Source organism: Somniosus microcephalus, chromosome 7, assembly GCF_052327205.1.
Source record: "Somniosus microcephalus isolate GS21.2 chromosome 7, FLI_Smic_1.0, whole genome shotgun sequence".
Classification (NCBI taxonomy): Eukaryota; Metazoa; Chordata; class Chondrichthyes; order Squaliformes; family Somniosidae; genus Somniosus; species Somniosus microcephalus.
Window position 1 is genome coordinate 137,483,141 of NC_140993.1, and position 22,112 is coordinate 137,505,252.

Genomic DNA, 22,112 nt, shown 5'->3' on the forward strand with positions numbered 1-22,112 from the left:
GGCAGGAATGACGTATGAGGAGAGATTGTGTCGATTGGGCTTATACTCACTGGAGTTTAGAAGATTGAGAGGGGATCTCATCGAAACCTATATAATTCTGTCAGGTCTGGACAGACTAGATGCAGGAAGGATGTTTCTGATGGCCGGGGAGTCCAGAACCAGGGGTCATAGTCTAAGGATAAGGGGTAAGCCATTTAGGACTGAAATGAGGAGGAATTTCTTCACCCAGAGAGTGGTGAACCTGTGGAATTCTCTGCCACAGAGGGCGGTGGAGGCCAGTTCATTAAATATATTCAAGAAAGAGTTGGATATGTTTCTTGAGGCTGAAGGGATCAAGGGATATGGGGAAAAGGCGGGGACAGGGTACTGAGTTTGGATGATCAGCCATGATCACATTGAATGGCGGAGCAGGCTCGAAGGGCCGAATGGCCTACTCCTGCTCCTATCTTCTATGTTTCTATGTTTCCATCTTCCACCCTCCATAAACATCCAGAATTCTGCTGTCTGTATCCTAACTCGCACCAAGTCCTGTTCAGCCATTACCCCTGTGCTCACTGACCTACATTGGCTCTCAGTCCGCTAATGCCTCAATTTTAAAATCCTTTGATGGCCTCGTTCCTCCCTATCTCTGTAACCTCCCCCAACCCTCCAAGAAACTCTCCATTCCTCCAACTCTGGCCTGTTCTGCACACCCACTCCCTTCGCCCCACCATTGCCATCTGTGCCTTCAGCCATCTCTGCCCTAAGCTCTGGAATTCCCTCTCTAAACCTTTCCACAGCTCCTTCATTAAGACACTCCTTAAAACCTACCTCTTTGACTGATTACGCTCCTGTGAAATACCTTGGGATGTTTTACTATGATAAAGGTGCTATATAAATGCAAGCTTTTATTGTTGTAACAGCTAGACAGGATGTCACCATCCCAAGGCATTGTTGAAGCAGATGTAAAAATATCCTGGCAATTGCACAATTATTTTGTTATATTTATTTAATTTAGTGTACTGCTAGGAAATAACACAATCAGTATAATAAATTAGGTGATATTAATTTGCCTGATTTTGAATAATCAAAGTCTAAATTACCTGAATATTATCTCACCTACCCGTCAACTTAATAAAACATATACCGTCTTTACAAGAGAATATTTAGACTTGACTATTACATATGGGATGAAAATGATCTTAATTTTGTAATACGTATATTTACCTGCATAAAATGTAAAATAAGATGTACACAGAACTGAGTGAATATGGTCTTCGCTTTTTGAGCATTTTTTAAAGAACCATAGAAATTCATACTTGTGTAGTTCTGACGCCCACTGCCTAATGAATCTTGGTCTTTTCAGTGAATTATCACCCACTGCAATACGCCTCCAATTCTCGTTGGTAAAGGAGAAAGCGTTTTGCCCGATTTAGGAGACTGAACCATTAAATAAGGGGCGTGAACGGATAAGCCTATTCGCCATGTTAATCTTCTCATAGATTTATTGGAAGAATAATGTTACCGGGTATTGAACTTCGCTTATAAGCCCAACCTCTTTGAAGTAACATATTCGAGTTACAATACTGCGGCGGGGTTGGAGTTGTTGCCGCAGGTGGCTCCCCTGTGTGGGTTGTTGGGGATGGCCGTGCTGGCGGAGTCTGGCTGAGTGTGGAGTAGCTCTGTCTTAGTGTCGTTGCTGTGCTGTGTTACAATGCTGTGCTACATTGTCTCCAGCCGAACCTGATCCTGAGATCCGGGCTCCCTTCCATTCGCACCGGAGGAAGAGTTAGGTCGCAACATTCATTTTTTATTGGTAAGCGACGTTTTAAAAATTAGGTAGTAATTGCAAACGAGGAGTTTTGCCGGTTTGGCTGGATTGTTGTACTGCGGTTAGTGGAGCCCAGCTGCGGCTTAGCTTCCTTGTACCGTGGAACTGTGTGTGAAGAGAGAGACAGAAATGCGTCTCAACGTTGAGAAGCTTCTGTCATTTTTCCAAGTTCACAGAGCCCGGAAAACCCATTTGTTTTGTTCCGTTGTTGCCTTGTCGCTCTTGCGTGTCTTTTGAATGAAGTGGAACGGTCATAAGGACGTTCTGAATCATGTCTACCCGGCATTCGACCGGCATTTGTTTAGGAAAATGTTTAACACTCGGTGCCACTGCAAGCGATTGAAAACGCAAGCAGGGTAAAACGCCGTTACGCATTGTTCATCGGGACACTCGGCTGCTGGCTTTAAAGCGCATTTACATTGGGGTAAAAGCCAGAGTTACTATTTTGAAGTAAAACCTCTTGGAAAAAGTAGGTTTTAGGAGGGAAGGACGGGCGGTGGCACCGAGCTGTAAGTCTGGTTTCTTCAGAAATTCAAATGAATGTAACCGACCTCTAAACAACAATTGAATCTGTCTGAACTTAGGTAGTTGGATGTGGCTGGGCAGGATTATTCCGATCATTTCAGCTAAAGTTACAAGATTTCATCTTTTTATTGAAAGTGGCAACATTTTTTTAACGCACATATTACATCTCTGTCACATCGCGAACCCTTCAGAAATCTAGAGGGGCTTGTTGGTACGATAGAGGCAAGATGGATTTTAGTGTCGAGAATCCTTGATCCTCAGAACCTTTAAAATCGTTTTTGACGATCCTTGAGCAGAGAGGCCATTGGGGGAAACTTGTTAACCCAAGAGATGTTTAACATCGACCTGGATAAAGTACAAGGTTTGATCATACCAGCTTGCGGGGCCCCAGGCCATATGTGAATTTTTTTTTTGGGGGGGGGGGGGACTCGGAAGTTAAGTCATAGCTAAAGATCAGTGGAAAATCGCACATTTAGCCTGATATCTCACCTTAAAGTGGCGTAATTTAGTTCATGACACTTCAATTTTACAAAGTGGAAGTCATCCAGAAGTGTGGGAGGAGGGAGGGGTTCCACGCGTTAGCCTTCGCCCGAAGCCCCCACGAGTCTAACGCTGGAGCTGCGGTCTGCTTTTCGCTGCTGCGGGGAGAGAAGGGATGAAAATGTACACCTTGGAGTATCTTATGGGAAGTCGAGTGCTTCAAGCAGCCTGCAGTATGTGTGGAAATGTCATCTTCAGTTGGTGTAGGGCTCTTGCATTACAATAGAACCAAGACAAGCATAATTCATTGGTAAACGATCTCTGACCTTGATTTCTGACCTTGATAAGAAAAACTTAATCAATATCCGTTATCCTGTAGCAATAAAGTTTGACTGTAAAATTATAGTAATGGGCCCAGTTAGCTTTAATTGTATTTAACCTGAGGATTTCCTGTGCACTGCTACAGTTAATGTCCAGAATGAGAGTTCTAGTGTGGCTGACAATTTTTCACTCTTTCACCAAAACCTACAACTTGCGCATTAGCATAGCAAAACGTCCCAGGACTCTGAACAAGCGATATCAGTAAAATAAAAATGTTGTTAACACTGAGCCACAGAAGGAGATATCAGGACAGATGACCAGTAGCTTGGTCAAAGAGGTAGGTTTTAAGGAAAAACCTAGGTATAGTTGAATAGAATGCTTCCTAATTTTTATATTTGTCCTGTTAAATATGTAGTAATTAATATTTGTATATATTTGCAATGTGCATATAAAAGATAGCTGGATGTAGCAAAGGCTATAGGCCCTGACAACAGCCTGACTGTCGTTCTGAATACCTGTACAACAGAGCTAGCTGCTCACATAAGAAATAGGAGCAGGAGTAGGCCATACGGCCCCTCGGGCCTGCTCCGCCATTCAATAGGATCATGGCTGATCCAAATCTAGACTCGCGTCCACTTCCCTGCCCTCTCCCCATAACCCTAATTCCCTTATCTGCTAGGACAATGTCTATCTCCATTTTAAATTGATTTAATGTTGCAGCTTCCACAGCTCTCTGGGGTAGCAAATTCCATAGATTTACTACCCTGAGTGAAGAAGTTTCTCCTCATCTCAGTTTTGAAAGGGCAGCCCATTATTCTAAGATTATGCCCCCTAGTTCTAGTCTCACCCATCAGTGGAAACATCCTCACCGCATCCACCCAATCAAGTCCCCTCACAATCTTGTATGTTTCAATAAGATCGCCTCTCATTCTTCTGAACTCCAATGAGTAGAGTCCCAACCTATTCAACCTTTCCTCATACGTCAACCCCCGCCATCTCTGGAATCAACCGAGTGAACCTTCTCTGAACCGCCTCGAGAGCAAGTATATCTTTTCTTAAATATGGAAACCAAAACTGCACGCAGCATTCCCGGTGTGGTCTCACCAATACCCTGTATAACTGCAGCAAGACTTCCCTGTTTTTATACTCCATCCCCCTTGCAATAAAAGCCAAGATTCCATTGGCCTTCCTGATCACCTGCATACTAACTTTTTGTGTTTCATGTACCAGGACCCCCAGATCCCTTTGTACTGTAGCACTTTGCAGTTTCTCTCCATTTAGATAATAACTTGCTCTTTGATTTTTTCTGCCAAAGTGCATAACCTCACACTTTTTCCAACATTTATATTGCATCTGCCAAATCTCTGCCCACTCACTTAGCCTGTCTATGTCCTTTTACAGGTTTTTTATGTCCTCCTCACTCACTGCTTTCCCTACCTAGCTCTACCAGCACAACTAAATAAGACACTGACATCTACTCAACAATGTGGAAGGTTGTTCAGGTGTGTCCTATCTACAAAAAATAGGATAAATCTAACCCAACCAATCAGCCTCGTTCCAGGCATCACTAGAAAGTAATGGAAGGAGTCATCAGTAGTGCAATCAAGCAGCATCAGTAACCTGTTCAATTCGGATTCTACTAGAGCCATTCCGCTCCAGACCGCAACACAACCTTAATTCAGACATAGATGCAAGAGCTGAATGCCAGAGGAAAGGTGACAGTACAAAAGCAAGATACTGCAGATGCTGGAAATCTGAAATAAAAACAGAAAATGCTGGAAATACTCAGCAGGTCAGGCAACATCTGTAGAGAGAGAAACAGAGTTAACATTTTGGGTCGATGACCCTTCGACAGTAGCTGCCCTTGACATCAAAGCCTCATTCGAGTATGGCACCAAGGAGCCCCAGCAAAATTGAGGTCACGGGGTGGGGAAGTCCAAGGGAAAATCCTCCGGTGGCTGGAGTTATACCTGATGCACAAGAAATGGTTGTGCTTGTCTGAGGAATTGGGGACAACCTATTGACTTGGGTAGGGAATTGGTTGGGAGGTCAGCGACAGAGTAGGTATGCACTCCAGTTGGCAGGATGTGACTAGTGGTATCCCCCAACTCGGGCCTCAGCTTTTCACTATATATATTTATATAAATGACTGGGATGAAGGAATAGAGAGCCATATAATCCAAGTTTGCTGTCGACACCAAGTTAGGTGGTACAGTAAATAGTCTAGATGGGAGCAGAAAGTTGTAAAGGGACATTGATAGATTAAGCGAGTGGACAAAATTGTCAGATGGAGTTCCATGTGGGGAAATGTGAAGTCATCCAATTTGGACCCAATAAGGATAGATAAGAGTATTTTCTAAATGGCAAGTAGCTAGGAACTGTAGATGAGCAGAGAGATTTAGGGGTCCAAGTATAGAAATTACTAAAAGCTAGTGGACAGATACAAAAATGTAATTAAAAAGGCTAATGGAATGTTGGCCTTTATCTCATGGGGGCTGGAATACAAAGTGGTGGAAGTGATTTCAGTTATATAGAGCTCTGGTTAGACCCCATTTAGAGTACGACGTTCAGTTCTGGGAACAGCACCCCTGGAAGGAGGGGCTGCAATGCAAATTCACCAGAATGAACCCAGGACTAAGAGTTAAATTATGAGGACAGGTTGCATTGACTAGGGTTGTATTCCCTTGAGTATAGAAGATTGAGAGGTAATCTAACAAAGGTGTTTAAGATGATTAAAGCATTTGATCGGGTAAATAGATACTATTTCCTTTGGTGTGGGAGTCCATTAGAGCTAGGCCATTCAGGGGTGATGTCAGGAAGTACTTCTTCACGCAAAGGGGAATGGCAATCTGGAACTCTCTCCCCTAAAAAGCTGTTGCGGCTAGGTCAATTGAAAATTTCAAAATTGAAAGATTTTTGTTAGGTGAGGGTATTAAGGGATACAGAACCAAGGTGAGTAGATGGAGTTAAGCTACCGATCAGCCACAATCTAATTGAATGGTGGAACAGGCTTGGGGGGCTGAATTTGCTATTCCTATGAGGCCAGTCATTGCAGCCCAAGGGTATCACCAAGAGTTTTTTATGGAAGCGTCCTCGGGCAAACCATCTTCAACTGCTTCATCAATGACATTTCTTCCCACAAGGTCAGGAATGGGGCTGTTCACTGATGATTCCAGATGTTATCTGAAGAGTTGTGAATGGAGCTGAACAAAGTATCCTATGCCCACCTACAGCAGGACTTGGATAGCCTCCAGTCTTGGGTTGATGTGTGGTACGAATGTTATTTGCCACACAAGTGCCAGGTAATGGCCATCTTGAACAAGGGAAAGCCTAGCCATCTTCTCTTTCAATGGCTTCATCATTGCTGAGATCCCCACCATCAATATCTTGGGGGTCACCATTGGCCAGAAGCTGAACTGGACAGTCATATCCACACCATGGCTACAAGAGCAGTGTAGAGGTTGTGTACACTGATGAGTGGTTTGCCACCTGACCCCATGAAATCTCTATTAATCTGCAAGGATTAAGATAGCATTGTGATGGAATACTTGCCACTTGCCTGGATGGCTGCAGCCACAGCTACTCTCCAGAAGTTCAACATCATCCAGAACAGAATAGTTTGCTTCATTAATATGCCTGTAATTGGATTCAATATCCACCCCCTCCATCACTGGGACACTCGCTGCAGAATGTACATACTATAGGATGCACTGCAGCAACTCGTCAAGCTTACTTCGACAGAACCTCCCTCCTCTGTAACCTCTACAACCGAGCAGGACAAGAGTAGCAATGTTTTGAGAACGCCAGCCCCTCCAAGTCTCTTCACTATCCAGACTTGGACATGTATATCGTTGCTAAGTCAATATCATGGAATTCCCTACCCAGCACCATTGTAGGAACACCATCACCATATTTTGAGGAGAAGGCCCACAATGACTTTCTCAGGGCAACTAGCAATGGTAAATAAATGTTGTCATGCCAGAGTTGCCCCCATCTTGAACAAATTTTAAAAATACATATATATGTAACTGTATACCTTGGGTCTAAGGGTGGTGGGGAGCCCCAAGCCACATTTTTTAAAAACATTTTTGGGTAGGTAGTTCTATGGTGGGATACAATTATTTTGATCAGTTAACTGAAGAATACCTCATTGCTGGAACACCCTTTGGGAGAAGGCATTCATTTTGCTGAAACTCATAATTAACTAAATTGCATTAATGCAGAAAAGCCTTTTCTTTTGCCTTTTAGGTCTCATGCCAGCACAGATTTATACCATTTATAGTTAAGTTATAACAAGAAATAGTGATTGAATGACGTATGAAGAGAGATTGGGTCGATTGGGCTTATATTCGCTAGAGTTTAGAGGAATGAGAGGGGATCTCATTGAAACTTAAAATTCTAACAGGACTAGACAGACTAGATGCAGGAAGGATGTTCCCGATGGCGGGGGAGTCCAGAACCAGGGATCACAGTCTAAGGATAAGGGGTAGGCCACTTAGGACAGATGAGGAGGAATTTCTTCACCCAGAGAGTGGTGAACCTGTGGAATTCTCTACCACAGAAGGCAGTTGAGGCCAATTCATTAAATATATTCAAGAAGGAGTTGGATATATTTCTTAAGGCTAAGGGGATCAAGGGATATGGGGAGAAAGCAGGGACAGGGTACTGAATTTGGATGATCAGCCATGATCTCATTAAATGGCAGAACAGGCTCGAGGGGCTGAATGGCCTACTCCTGCTCCTATCTTCTCTGTTTCTATGACTTCTGTTTTGGGGTTTAGAGTCAGAAATGTGCTACTCCTTTCCACTAAAATGTAGTAATGCCCCCATACAAAACCAACAATCTGTTATTACATGTGAAAATGCTGTTTTTGTAACTCTGGCTGTGGATCTGAATAATGGGGGAGTGTGTACCTACTGTAATATGCAAGTCTCAGCAGGCAGCTCTGAAGATGGGGAGGAGCATTGGCACTGAGTATCAACAGACTAACTTGACCTATATTGCATCATATATTCCAACCTGTAAGGTGAGATCACTATCATCAACCAAATTTATTGTCCTCTGGTTACTTTGTCAAACAGTCTCAATTAAATTTGCATTACTACTGGCTGGAGTGCTTGGTTGTTTGAAATGTTTCCGGAAGGAGGGAAGCTAATTCGGAGAATAGCAGGAAAATAGTGCACTTGTCTATGATCTGTTGATATGTCTACAGCATTTACAGAACTAGGTTTTTTTTTTTACTACTTGGATTTCCTAATCCTGTATAGAATCAGAAATCTAATCCAGCTATAGAAAGAAAAGGAACTGGCAATAGCTGTAAGTGAGAGTTTTGATTCTGCTTGTGTACTTTGGCTGAGTCTGGTACTGAGCATTGCCCCTGTATAAGTCTCCTGATTTATTGCTGGGGGACGGTAACATTTTCAGGTTGTTCCTTTCCTTTTGGGAGAGATGGTCCAGGCCTTTAGACCCAATTAAGCGTCTTTAGGATTCGGCTACCTCAAACTTTAGTTGAAGGTGAACGTCTGAGGAATACGCCTGATCCGGGGTAGCCCTAAAGAGGCTAGGACTAGTAATTATCCCTTCACCTTAATATCCAAAAATCTATTGATCTCTGTCTTGAATATACTCGATGATTGCACCTCCACAGCCCTCTGGGGTAGAGAATTCCAAAGATTCACCACCCTCTTGAGTGAAGAAATTTTTCCTCATCTCAATCCTAAATGGCTGACCCCTTTATTCTGAGACACTGACCCCTGATCCTAGACTCCTCAGCCAGGGGAAACCTCTTCCCTGCATCTGCCCTGTCAAGCCCTGTAAGAATTTTGTATGTTTCAAAGAGATCAACCCTCATTTGTCTAAACTTCAGAGAATATAGGCCTAGTCTACTCAATCTCTCCTTTTATAGGACAAACCCCCCCCCCCCCACCCATCCCAGGAATCAGTCTAATGAACCTTCGTTGTACTCCCTCTATGGCAAGTATATCCTTCCTTAGGTAAGGAGTCCAAAACTGTACACCATACTCCAGGTGTGGTCTCACCAGGGCCCTATATAATTACAGTAAGACATCTTTACTCTTGTACTCAAATCCTCCTGTAATAAATACCAACGTACCATTTGCTTTCTTAATTGCTTGCTGTACCTGCATGTTAACTTTGTGATTCGTGTACAAGGACACCCAGGTCGCTCTGAACACCAACATTTCCCAATCTTTCACCACTTAAATACTTTGCTTTTCTATTTTTCCAGCAATGTGGATAACTTCACATTTCTCCACATTATATTTCATTTGCCATGTTTTTGCCCACTCACTTAGCCTGTCTATATCCCCTCGAAGCCTCTTTGCATCCTCCTCACAACTTACAACCATTAATAAGTGTTATCGAGGGTGAAAGGTTATCGGGGGGTAGACAGGAATATGGAGTAATCAGATCAGCCATGATCTTATTGAATGGCGGAGCAGGCTCGAGTGGCTTACTCCTGCTAATTTGTATGTTCGTATTATAATTTCTCCTGTCGCAGCCTGTAAGGAACCCACATTTACTTTCGCGAATCTTTTCCTTTTGACATACCTAATAGAAGCTTTTACAGCCTGTTTTTATGTCTCTCGTTAGTTTATTATTCTATTTTCCTTTTCTTGGCCTTCCCTTGCTGAATTCTAAAATCCTCCCAGTGCTCAGGCTTGCTGCTCTCTTTCACAACATTATAAGCCTCTTCCTTTGATCTAATACTATCTAACTTCTCTTCTTAGCCACGGTTGGACCACTTTTCCTGTGGGGTTTATGTGCCTTAAAGGAATGTATATTTGTTGTAAATTATGTATTAATTCTTCAAATGCGAGCCATTGCTTGTCGACTGTCATATCGTTTTGGCAAACTCGCCCCTCATTCCTGCGTAGTTTGCTTTGTTTAGATTTAAGACCTTAGTTTTGGATTTAACTAAATCACTTTCAAACTTAGAATTTTATATTATCATTATGTCTGCAATATTTATTATTTGTTTTATATTTACAATCGTAAGAAAAAAAAAACAAAAAACAAAACCTCATTTTAGAGGGTCTGGCATATCTCGATCTGAGTCTTACTTCTGATAGACTCTGAAGTTATGGCAGGAGTTCGTTGTAGCGTCCATGAATTTTTGAAGTCCTGTTGTCTTGGATCATTCCAAGTAGAATTGAATTTGAGTTCTCATTTCACCTTTTTTTAAGTTCCAGACATGTGCATAACTAATGAAGCAAGTCTGCACAAAGAAAAGTCAACGTGGTCAATTTCTGTACTCTATTTAGGGAGTGAGAATTTGGGGTAGGCTAGCAGAGCATTCATACACACCTGTTCTTGTGTGGTATATTTACCTTTCAAAACATCTTCCCATAAACCAAATGTTCCAAATATTTTGGGAATTTTGTGCAGATGAAATTAATTTGTTAATTTGTGTTTTATACTAGGATTTAACAGTCAAATCTGCTAGCTTAAAATTTAAAGCTTTGTCAGTGGATTTCTTTTCTTGAGGTTATCTTCCACAGTTGCCATTATTATCAAATACCACAATGATTTATTTATATGCAGTAGTTTAGGAGTGGCCATCCTTTCAAAGCTCAATTAAGCTGCAGAACCTGGTAAATGTGGGTTTAATTAAAATGTTACTATGGATATTTTCAATGTAACCTATGCATTGCCTGACTATACCTTGTACATTGCATGCATATTTTTATTATTACAGTAAAAGTTTCACTGAACACACCAAGTCAGGAATGCTTATCAATGTAACTTCTAATGTGCTTTTAATTTGAGTTGTGATAACAAAAAAAGCCATCACATTTTTATCATTAAATGTTAGTTTCCAAAATTTGCAGTACAGGTAGACTATCCTTTATCCGAAAACCTCGGGACCAGCCGTGTTTCGGTTTTTGGAAAATTTCGGATTTCGGAAGGTATTTTATAAGACTGGGAAATGGGTCGGGGTCGGCGGGGGGGGGGGTCGGGGTCGTGCGCACGACTTACGCTGAACGAAAACACTTTCGGTTTTCAGAGGATTTCGGTTTTCGGAAGTGCGGATAAAGGATACACTATCCCTTATCCGAAAGGGGGGGGGGTCGGGGGTCGGGGGGGGGGGGGGGGGGAAAAAGAATATCGGACAGGCCGCTGTATTGTTGGGTTCACTCTCCCGGTATACCTCCTTCACACTGCTCGGCTCGACCTGCAATCTCCTACCCAGGAGGGAACTCAGTGACCCTCTGCCCTGCTCAGTAAGTCATGCGCCACTCTGGTCATGTCGTGCGCACGACTTACGCTGAACGAAAAAACCTTTGGTTTTTAGAGGGTTTCGGTTTTCGGAAGTTCGGATAAAGGGTAGTCTACCTGTAGTCCCATCAGCTAATAATAAAAATTCCTGATTTTAATTTATCCAGATGCAAGAATATGACTTCTATAAAGGTCAAAAACAGAAGCTACTGTCGGTATACTTTGCCCTTTTCTTCCATGAATACATGGTAGAATACTGAGTAGTGCAGAGGAACAGCGGGATCTTGTGGTGCATGTCCACAGATTCTTGAAGGTAGCAGGACAGGTAGATAAGGTGATTTAAGAAGGCATATGGGATACTTTCCTTTATTAGCTAAGGCATAAAATATAAGAGCGGGGGGGTTATGCTTAAACTGTATAAAACACTAGTTAGGCCACAGCTAGAATACTGCGTGCAGTTCTGGTCACCACATTACAGGAAAGATGTGATTGCTCTAGAGAGTGTACAGAGGAGATCTACGAGGATGTTGCCAGGACTGGAGAATTTTAGCTATGAGGAAAGATTGGATAGGCTGGGGTTGTTTTTGTTGGAACAGAGGAGGCTGAGGGGAGACTTAATTGAGGTGTGTAAAATTGAGGGGGATGGGAAGGACCTGTTTCCTTTAGTAGAGGGGTCAATAACCAGGGGGCATAGATTTGAAAGTAATTGGCAGAAGGATTAGATGAGCACTGAAGAGAACTTTTTCCACCCAGCAGGTGGTGGGGGTTTGGAACTCACTGCCTGAAAGTGAGGTAGAGGCAGAAACCCTCATCACATTTATAAAGTACTTGGATGTGCACTTGAAATGCTGTAACCTACAGGGCTACGGATCAAGAGTTGGAAAGAGGAAGTAGGCTGGATAGCTCATTTTCTGGCTGGCACAGATACAATGGGCCGAATAGCCTCCTTCTGTGCTGTAAACATCTATGATTCCAGGAACACTAATAGGATTGAGGAATTCAAAAGTTAAGCAGTTACATTTCCACTAGAAAGTGGTGGCTGAATACTGAGGCAAAAGTTTGAAGGGTGATCATAGTCATTGAGTTCCTCAATTTCTGAATTGCTAGGTTTCCGTGTAGTTCACAATTTCCAGAACAACTCGTGACCTGTTTCAAATTCTGGTGCTTCCATGCCAGCAGCTCATAACAAATGATCCAATGAAGTGTCCAGTATTTGAGAAAGCTGTATTCAGCTTTACAAAGTCCCAGTAATCCACTTACTGATACTAACAATGTTGGTGCTCCATCTACAGTAATGGCAGTAAGTTTCTGAAATAGTGCCTTGGCTTTCTGAATAACGGACATCACTGCTTCCTTGATATTCATGCTTCATTTTTGACCTTTTTAGTGATGAGCAGGTCTTTTTTCGCAACCATCGGATAAATACGCACAAAGCATTGCTACGGTTTGACCTGAACATCATATGGCTCATCCAATGCAAGGTTTAAATATACACATCGCTGCATGACCGAATGCCGTTCAGGATCATTCCCTGAATTTTGAGGGCCAATTTCCCTCAGACCCTTACAGTTGTGCAACTTCCATGGGGCTTTTCTAGCTGATTCCCCACCGTTAGACTTGTTCTAATAAATTCAGTGGGATTCTTGCTTGTGTCAGGTATCACCACCCACCCCCCTCCACCCCGGCCCAACTGGCGAAGGAGGGGAAATTGCTGCTGCAGGCCCTTGACCGCCTGCAGTAGTGTGCTCCTCCAGTATCTATTTCTGGGGAAGCCAAAGAAAAATGTTAACTTTTAAGTAAAATAAAGATTTAAAAAATCAGAGTCAGAGAGACAATCAATTGCACAAGCTGTTGGGGTGAAATTAAATTTTAAATCCTCAGCATGCCATGGCAAAGGTGTATGTCGGGAACATTGATATTCCTAGCATTACTATGGTGCAAATTGTGGGAAATAAGTTGCATGATTTATTCCTATTGTTTCCATGTTATCTCAGTATGCTCACTCATGTTTAGACAGACATATTGAGTACCCAATGTTATTTCCAGTGGGGAATCTCTGAAATCACAGTCTGTGGCGAAGAGCCGGTGGAATACCTGCCTACCCGATTTTCCACGCAGTCCACTGGAATTGCATTGAGGAGTTGGCATAACTTGAGTACGATCTGCCCCAAGTGCTTTCTTGTATGGTAAGACCGTGCAGATCTGAAATTAGCTTTTGCAGTTGATTATTACCTGGCCATAGGATATCATTGAAATATATTTTCACAAAATTACTCCGAGTTAAGCTTTTCTGCATGGCACTCTTCCGTGCAATTTATGAAGCTAGAATCAGAGTTCCTGCTTTTTTTTTTTAGCAGATTTACTGAAAGCTTCATTCTGTTTTTCAAGCTGCCTTTGCAAGATCTTCAGCTTTAAAGAGTAAACTTAACCCCTTGGAAAATCCTGGTCAGTGCAGTCATGGTGAGTGCTAAAATGACATTAAAGATTTGAACTGAGATAGATTATAATGACTGCGAAGGCACTTAAGAGGAGAAATTGGAAGCTTCAGCACCAGCCATGACATGGTGAAAAGCTGGCGGCCGGCGCTCTACTGCCAGTTGGTGGTGGATCCATCAGCCTGGGCCATTTTCGAGCTGCCGGTAAACACTAGCACCAGGGACATTTAAATGACCAGAGATCGTGATGTCAGTGAGTGTGCAACGCTCATTTGATGCCTGATCTCCAACATTGGATTTAGCCACTTACCTTACCGTCAGCACAGAATGGTGACCAGAAGAGCTGTCGTTTACCAGCAGGAAGCAGGCTGCAGCAGTGATATTTACCGGCACCATCCCCAGTCAGTTGCACCCGGCATGGTTCAGCAGTTTCAGTGGCTGTTTGCTACTTCCTGCAACTGAAACAGCTTTCTTTAGCTATTTCGAGGTTTTTTGCTAACAGGGAGTGTTGTTTCAAGTGCAGAAGTCCCTCATTTTTTTAAAAAGGCTTCTGCTCAACACTTGCTCACAGTCATGGGGACTGTACTGGCAGTCGACCTCGCGCTCCAGGATCTAAGGCAGAGGCAGTGAGGAAGACGAGAACCTGCACGCAGAGGCAGGAGGAGGCGGGCCATGAGGGCTCTCAACAGGAGGCTTTACCCACCTAGGGTCTTCCGACCGCACTTCTACTTCCACTTAAGCGAGGAGCAGTGTCTTAGAAGGCTACCCTTCAGCAAGGAGGTGGCCACAGAATTCTGCCACCTCCTGCAGCCTGAGAGCAGAGCGACCACCGCTCTCCCAGTGGCAGTTAAGGTCACCGTGACACTCAATTTCTAGTTTTTACATTGCATCTACAAAAAAAAGGCGAGCTCACAAGCCAGTAAGATCAGTGATATTCCTTATGCTTTTCTGTTTACTTTTCCGTTTACATTTTTCTGCCATCTTATTGCATACTGTGGGGGATCATGAACACGGTCATCAGTATACATGTAGAAGCTGACCCCAAGTCTGCAGATGATGATGTCAAGGGACAGCATGTAGGTGAGAAGGAGGGGACAAAGGATGGATCCTTGGGGGACTCTGGTGGTGACCGTGTAGGGGTGGAAACATAGGCTATTGCTTGAGATACTCTGGCTATGATTGAGTAGGTAAAATTGAGCCAAGCAAGAACTGTTCCACAGAGCTGGACAGTAGAAGAGAGGTTGGTATGGTCAACGGTGTTGCAAGCTGCAGAGAGGTTGAAAAGGACTTTCTAATTTACTTCATCTCTTTTTTTATTGTAATTACTTTTAACCCAAATTGTATCCTGGAATATGGGAAATACATTTACACAAGTTATGGAAGTGTTATTACCTTCAGCTGTCTAGGTCCTAAGCTCTGGAATTCCCTCCCTAAACCTCTCTGCCTTTCAACTTCTTCCTCCTCCTTTTAAGATGCTCCTTAAAACCTACCTCTTTGACTAAGCTTTTGGTCACCTGTCCTAATATCTCCTTGGGTGGCTTAATGTCAAATTTTGTCTGATAGTACATCCCAAGGTGCTTCACAGGAGTATTATGTTAAAGGTGCTGTATAAATGCAAGTTGCTGTGTTAACTGCTTCTATCCAAGTCTCTCTCTCTCTCTCTCTCTCTCTTTTTTCTCTCTGTATGATGGTTTTAGTTAACAGTATGTTCAGTGGAGAGGTACATATCACACTGTCGAGCTGTACTGAACAGAATAAACCATTATTTTATGTTGTAAGGTATCACTGGTTAATGTTACCAGAAGTAAAATGGATTGGAAAAAGTCATTTCTGTTCTTACTATTTACATGTCCAAAGGCATGCAGATCTGAAGGACAGAAAAAACAGAATATTCCTGCTCTGTGAAAATGTGTTAAGAGGAAAAAAAGGTACCAGAGGAAAGGCTATTGCTGCCTCATTTTTATTTCTAACACTCTGAATCATGGGGTTGATGAAGTATGTGTTTTCTAAAATTGTGGAGAAATTGTTTTTTAAAATCATATGATCAACAAGATAGAAGTTGCTAAAACACATACATCATTCCACCAATTCTAAATTTACTCATATCAGGATTTTAACACTTTTCTGCTGGGAAGCCCCACTGATCATGGATTTTTAATTTAAATATTATAAATGAAAAAGAATCTGACAATTTTTAAGATTTGTAGCTGTGTATAAAAATACACAGTTCAAACACTTTTTAAAGGGTTAAGAAAACTAGATGAGTTTCACTAAAAAATTAATGATCCTCCACAGAATACTTTATAATTCAGATTGTGAAACTTACATTGTGATACAGTAATTATATAATCAAGAGTTTATGCCATTGCTATAGATTTAAATATTTTCATTTTAATTTATGCAGAACAGGAGTGCTAAGGTACCTTTTCTGAATTTTCAAATATGGAGCAAACTTGTTACCTGGGTAGGAGCTCTAAACAACCTCTTCCTCTATAGTGACTTTGATATAAACATTCATAACAAATTTATATTGCAGTTTTTCAAACCAAGTTTCATTTGTATCTTTTCTCTATTGTTATGTTCCATATCATTTGTCAGGCAAATGGGTTTGAGGCCTTTCTCAGCCATTGCAACTCGTGAGCCAGTGATACTCTGAGGTGCTAAGCAGCGTTCTAGTATCGCTGAAGTTGTCTGTGGGAATTTTACAGTTTGAAGTTATCTCCAACAGGTGTATGATGTGCCAGCTAGGATGGCTAGTTTCCATACTGGGTAGTGCAATAGGTTTGACACTTGTTTCAACCCTGGAACTGGGTTCAAATCTAACTGTACTGATTATATCATAAGGAGTCCATGTGAAATAAGTTTGGTCAGTTTCAGTCCACTTCCTCATGGGCATGAGTAGTTCCAGTAGCACAAAACTGTTCCTAATTTTCTCACTAAATTGGCAATCTCATACAGAAGCCACAGATTGGCTGCTGCAGGAAAGTAAAGTGCCACAGAGTTGCACACTTGAGGTTTCAGGAGAGGGCATTGTTGGGGCAGAATGGAGGGTGTGCTTGATGCTGGGTGCCTTAAATGGAAAGGTTCCATTCCCCAGCACTGATATCCCTCTGAAAATCACAAAGCAGAAAGCTTTAAAAATATGTATATTTCATTGCCAGACACAATTCTGAGACCTGAAATTTCCTGTACACCTGGTGCCCTGTAATGTGCCCTCACATTTATTTCTTCCAGGATGGCCTTTGTTCAATGCTTCAACTAATAGCATGAAGCTCCTGAGTTTACTTACTGCAATACTTCACTGTTAAAGTAAATGCTTCTGTTGTCTTCCTACCAGGGTCCTGGTGTAAAATTTGGACTATTAAGTATGTGTTGAGCAAAGGATTACCTGAGTTTATTTTCATGATTCATTAGTGAGGTTCTGCTTTAAATTCACCAATATTGTTTGAATTAATCCATCATGTTGATGGACTTTGGACCTACAGTTCCCAAAACTTTCCACCACTGGGGGTTTCTGCATCTCGTGTCTGGGACTGTTGTAGACTAATTGATAGAGATTGATTGCCATTATTAATCAACAAATCAATTATCGTTATATCCTGCGACTCCCAAGAAGGTGAAAGGTGAGCTGTGGTCTTTTTTGCCTAAATTCTTACGTTTTCCTATGAATTCCTATGACTGCTGCCTTAGAATTCAATTCATGTCTTGGCCACTTACATTTTGTCACTTTAATGATACTATTACTTCAGGTTGAGCTGAAGCAGTTTTGGGTGCTTCTTCACACAAAATAGAGCAATATAACTGACAGCAGAGTGCATTAAAGCTAACGGATGTGAGACTCCTTCCAGGAAGTCATCACGAATTTCAGGTTTATGCCAACTGCTGTATAACTTCAACCTGGAGCGATGCTGCAATTCCAAACTTTTAAACCACTGACTGGAATGTTTTAGTGTTGGGGGAAGAAATAGATGTTCCCACTGCAGTTTCCAAACCTTAACTATCAGCTTTTGCAGTTTGGAATTCTGCACATTTCAAAGCATGCTCATACAGAACTTCATTGTCACTGCACTTCACTATGGGTCAGTCTAAGGTCACTCTACTATAATTCCAGCCTGTCGACTGCTCATTGTAACTGGCAAGTAACACTCTCTGGTTGTTCACTACAGTATAACTGCAGCCCAGGAGTGAGGCCTATGAAATTAATTTAAGATTTGCTTCCAGATTGCTGTTGTGATTTCAGTGTCTGAACCCTCTTCATGAAAAGACGTTGGCTAGGCCTCCGTTAGAATATTGTACCTGTTGTGTCTGTGTATAATAAGACACAGACTGCAGGAGAAACGGTACAACAGGTGTTTACTAAATGTGGCTCACACTGGAACTGATCTGTACAGATTACTACTTAGTGTTATATACAGGTGTGGTCACTGCCGGTACTGCAGTATACATGAGCTGTAAAAGATAGTTCCCCCCCCCCCCCTTTTTTAAAGGTGTATATACATTACAATTCCTCCCCTTTTTTAGATTAACAGTACCATAACATAACAATTAAATATCAAACTAATTACAATTAACACAATTAACATGCAACATTAGCTGAAAATAGTCTATATTTATATATTCAGTCTTTGGGGAGGCTTCCTGATCCTTTCTGGATAGCGCCTTTCCCGAGTGTCTTGCTCTTGGTGCGGAGGCGATTCTGGCCCCCTGTCGTCTGTTGGTTCATCAGCTTCCGATGCTACTGTTTCTGGGGTAGATGCGACCTGTACGTCTGGTTCATCACCAGGTACGTATGGGCGAGGCATGGGGTTGACTTGTTCCTGTGACTCTAGGATCTGGTCAGCAAAGCGTCTCACGATGCTCTCCCCAACGTCCACTGTGTACATTAGTGGGCCCTGCCGTGTGCATGTCGTTCCTGGCTGCCATTTTTCTGTTCGGTAGTCGCAAGCCAAGACTGGTTGCCCTACATTGAAGCTCCTTCTTGGCTTCTCATGGATGTGCTGGAATTGCTTACTCTCAACATCTCTTCGTACGTTTGGTCTGAGCAAATCCAGGCGAGATCTTAACCTTCGGTTAAAGAACATCATGGCTGGGGTCTGGTTGGTGACTGCATGTGTCGCATTCCGGTAGGCGAACAGGAAATTGTCCACCTTGTGCTGCAGCGGAATGTTGTCATTGTACATAGCCTTTATTGCCTTCTTAAAGGTTTGTACGAACCTCTCAGCCAATCCATTTGTGGCTGGATGATGCGGGGCGGATGTGTAATGCCTTACCCCATTCTTTTTCAAGAACCTCCGGAACTCTTCGGACGCAAACTGTGGTCCGTTGTCGGAGCAAATCTGTTCTGGCAAGCCATTCCTGGCAAAAATGGTCCGTAGGACTGCAATAGTTTTCTCCGTGGTGGTGGAGGACATTTTGATGACCTCGGGCCATTTCGAGTGCGCATCCACGGCTATTGAAAACATTGAGTCCATGAATGGACCAGCAAAATCAATATGCACCTGTTGCCATGGAGATGAGGGCCACTCCCATGGGTGTAGAGGGGCCTGTGGTGGTGCATTTTGGACTTTCTGGCATCCTGAGCAGCTCTTGGTCAGGTTCTCGATTTGTTTATCGATTCCCGGCCACCACACAAGCCCTGGCTAGGCTTTTCATTTTTACCCCTCTCAGATGACCCTCATGAAGCTCATTGAGCACTCTATCCCTTAACTTGGGTGGAATTACCACTCGGGATCCACACATCAAGGTCCCCTGGCACACTGACAGCTGTTCTCTCCTTGTCGAGAATGCTGGCAACAGTGAGTCGCCATGTGCTGGCCATCCCTTCACCGTCAAATCATATACCCGAGACCGTGCCGGGCCATTTCGAGTTTCCTTTTCGAGACAAGCGTTAGTTACCGGTAGGTATTCAACTATAGTCGAATGGAATATTTCGACAGGATCCACTGCTGGTGCTTCCTCCGCAGTAGGCAGTGGCAGGCGTGATAGCCCATCAGCATTTCCATGCTGTTTCGTGCTCTTATATTCAATCTCATAGTAGTGCGCCCCTAGAAAAAGTGACCATCTTTTGTAGTCGTTGCGCAGTCATCACCGGAATGCCCTTCTTCAGATTAAAAATGGAGACAAGAGGCTGGTGATCCGTCAGCAAGGTGAATTTCTGCCCGTGCAGATAGTGATTGAACTTTTTCACTCCCCACACTAGGCTGAGTGCCTCCCTGTCAATCTGGGCGTAGTTACACTCGGCTGAGGTTAGTGATCGTGACGCAAAGGCTATTGGCCTCTCTGAGCCGTCCGAGAATTTGTGCGACAGCACCACTCCAATGCCGTAGGGTGACGCATCACATGCCAACCGAATTGGTAATGCCGGGTTGTAATGGGCCAATACCTCTTTCGATGTGATTAGTGTTTTGCTCTTCTGGAAAGCTCGTCTACATTCGTCACTCCACTTCCATGGCACCCCAGTTTGCAGTAGGGTGTTCAGTGGGTGTAGTATTGTAGACAAATTTGGCAAGAACTTATGGTAGTAGTTTACCAGCCTGAGGAACGACCTCAGTTGTGACACATTTTCCGGTGCTGGAGCCTTGACTACTGCCTCGGTCTTCTCTGGGGACTTATGTAACCCCTCTATCGATAACGTGGCCACAATACGAGACCTGTTTTCTAAAAAACTCGCATTTGGGGCGGTTAGCTCGGCGCCCATATTCCTGCAATCTAGTTGAGCACCTGCTCCAGGTTGGCATGGTGATCACTGTCATTTTCGCCCGTGACCAGGATGTCGTCCAAATAACACTGGGTCCCTGGGATCCCTTGCAGGACTTGTTCAATTGCCCTCTGCCGGAGCTGATGCTACCCTAAATACCAGCCGGTTGTATTGGTAGAGACCTTTATGGGTGTTGATTGTGAGGTATTTTTTTGATGCTTCTTCTACCTCCATTTGCAGATACGCCTGGGCCAGATCAATCTTAGTGAAGCGTTTCCCTCCAGATAGCAAGGCGAAAATATCTTCAATCCGCGGAAGTGGATATTGTACGGTGTGAAGGACCGGGTTCACTGTTACCTTAAAGTCCCCACAGATGCGAACCTTCCTTCGTTCCCCACGCGTGCTGCTCAACGACTTTTTCATCACAGGGACGATGGGTCTACATTGGACAGTACACCTGAACGTTCCAGACTCTCCAGCTCTGCTTCGACGGCTGGGCGGATCGCATAAGGTACCGGCCTGGCCTTAAAAAAAAATTTTGGGCTTGCGTTTTCTTCAATTTTAATCGTCGCTGTCATGCCTTTTAGTGTTCCGAGTCCTTGCTGGAACACTTCTTTCGCGTCAGTTAGGATCTTTGACAGTCGCCCGGGTGTGACGTCGTCATCCTTTTTGTCAGCCACAGTCAGTGCCTGTATGGAATGCCAATCCAGTTGTATTTTCCGGATCCATTCACGTCCCAGTAATGGTGGTCCTCCATCTTGCAATACATACAGGTCTAGTTTTGGTGTTTCCTTACCGTTATATATAACGGTCACCCTTATTTTTCCTTTGGGGTAGAGCTTTGCCCCGTGTACGTCTTCCAAATAATTTTTGTCTCTCAAGGGTAGATGTGAGAATAGCCGCTCGTAGTCCCGTCAGTTTATGACTGTTAGGGCTGATCCTGTGTCCAATTCCATCTTTACCTGGACTCCTGCTATCTTGAGAGTGACCCAAATGGTTCGGTGATCCGCCGTTATGATCACATTATGTCGTTTCAGGCAACTCAGTTCCCTGCTTTCGGAGTCGTTGTCACTCTCTCTTTTGTTCATCTGGACTATTCTCTGTCATCTTATGTACCTTCTTGTACTTTCCTTTGGTCGGTTTCATATTGCTGGTTTTCTTTCCCGACCTGCAGACTCGTGCTATGTGTCCGACTTTTCCACACTGTCTGCGCACACTGTCTTTGAACCAGCAATCATTCTGGTCGTGTGTTGTTCTGTCGCAGCGATAGCACTTCTCTGTTCCATATGACATTTTGTTTGTGCCATATTCTTGCGGTCTCTGTTGTATCTCTGCAGCGCCCCGTGCTGCTGCTTCATATGATACCGCAATGCTGAAAGCCTTTTCCAGCGGAAGGTCCTTTTCAGATTAAAGCCGTTTCTGGTTTCCTTCACTTTGAAGCCCACACACAAACTTGTCCCTTAAGGTATCTGCCAGTCCCGCTCCAAACTGGCAGTGTTTCGATAGTTTGCGCAGTTCTGTTAAATAATCAGCATTGCTTTCATCCTTATGCTGGTTCCGTTTGTGAAACTTGAATCTTTCTGCTATCAGCAGCGGTGTGGGGTT

General features: G+C 43.2%; 1 protein-coding gene across 3 annotated transcripts in view; it reads left to right on the forward strand.

Moving 5' to 3' along the window:
• The first annotated feature begins 1,476 nt into the window (after nt 1-1,476).
• Nucleotides 1,477-22,112, forward strand: part of fam110b (family with sequence similarity 110 member B) — a 174,902-nt gene continuing 154,266 nt past the window's right edge. For all 3 annotated transcript variants that reach the window (XM_085992983.1, XM_085992982.1, XM_085992981.1), the window contains exon 1: nt 1,477-1,795. The gene's annotated coding sequence lies outside the window, so the exon portion shown is untranslated. The remainder of the gene's footprint in view (nt 1,796-22,112) is intronic.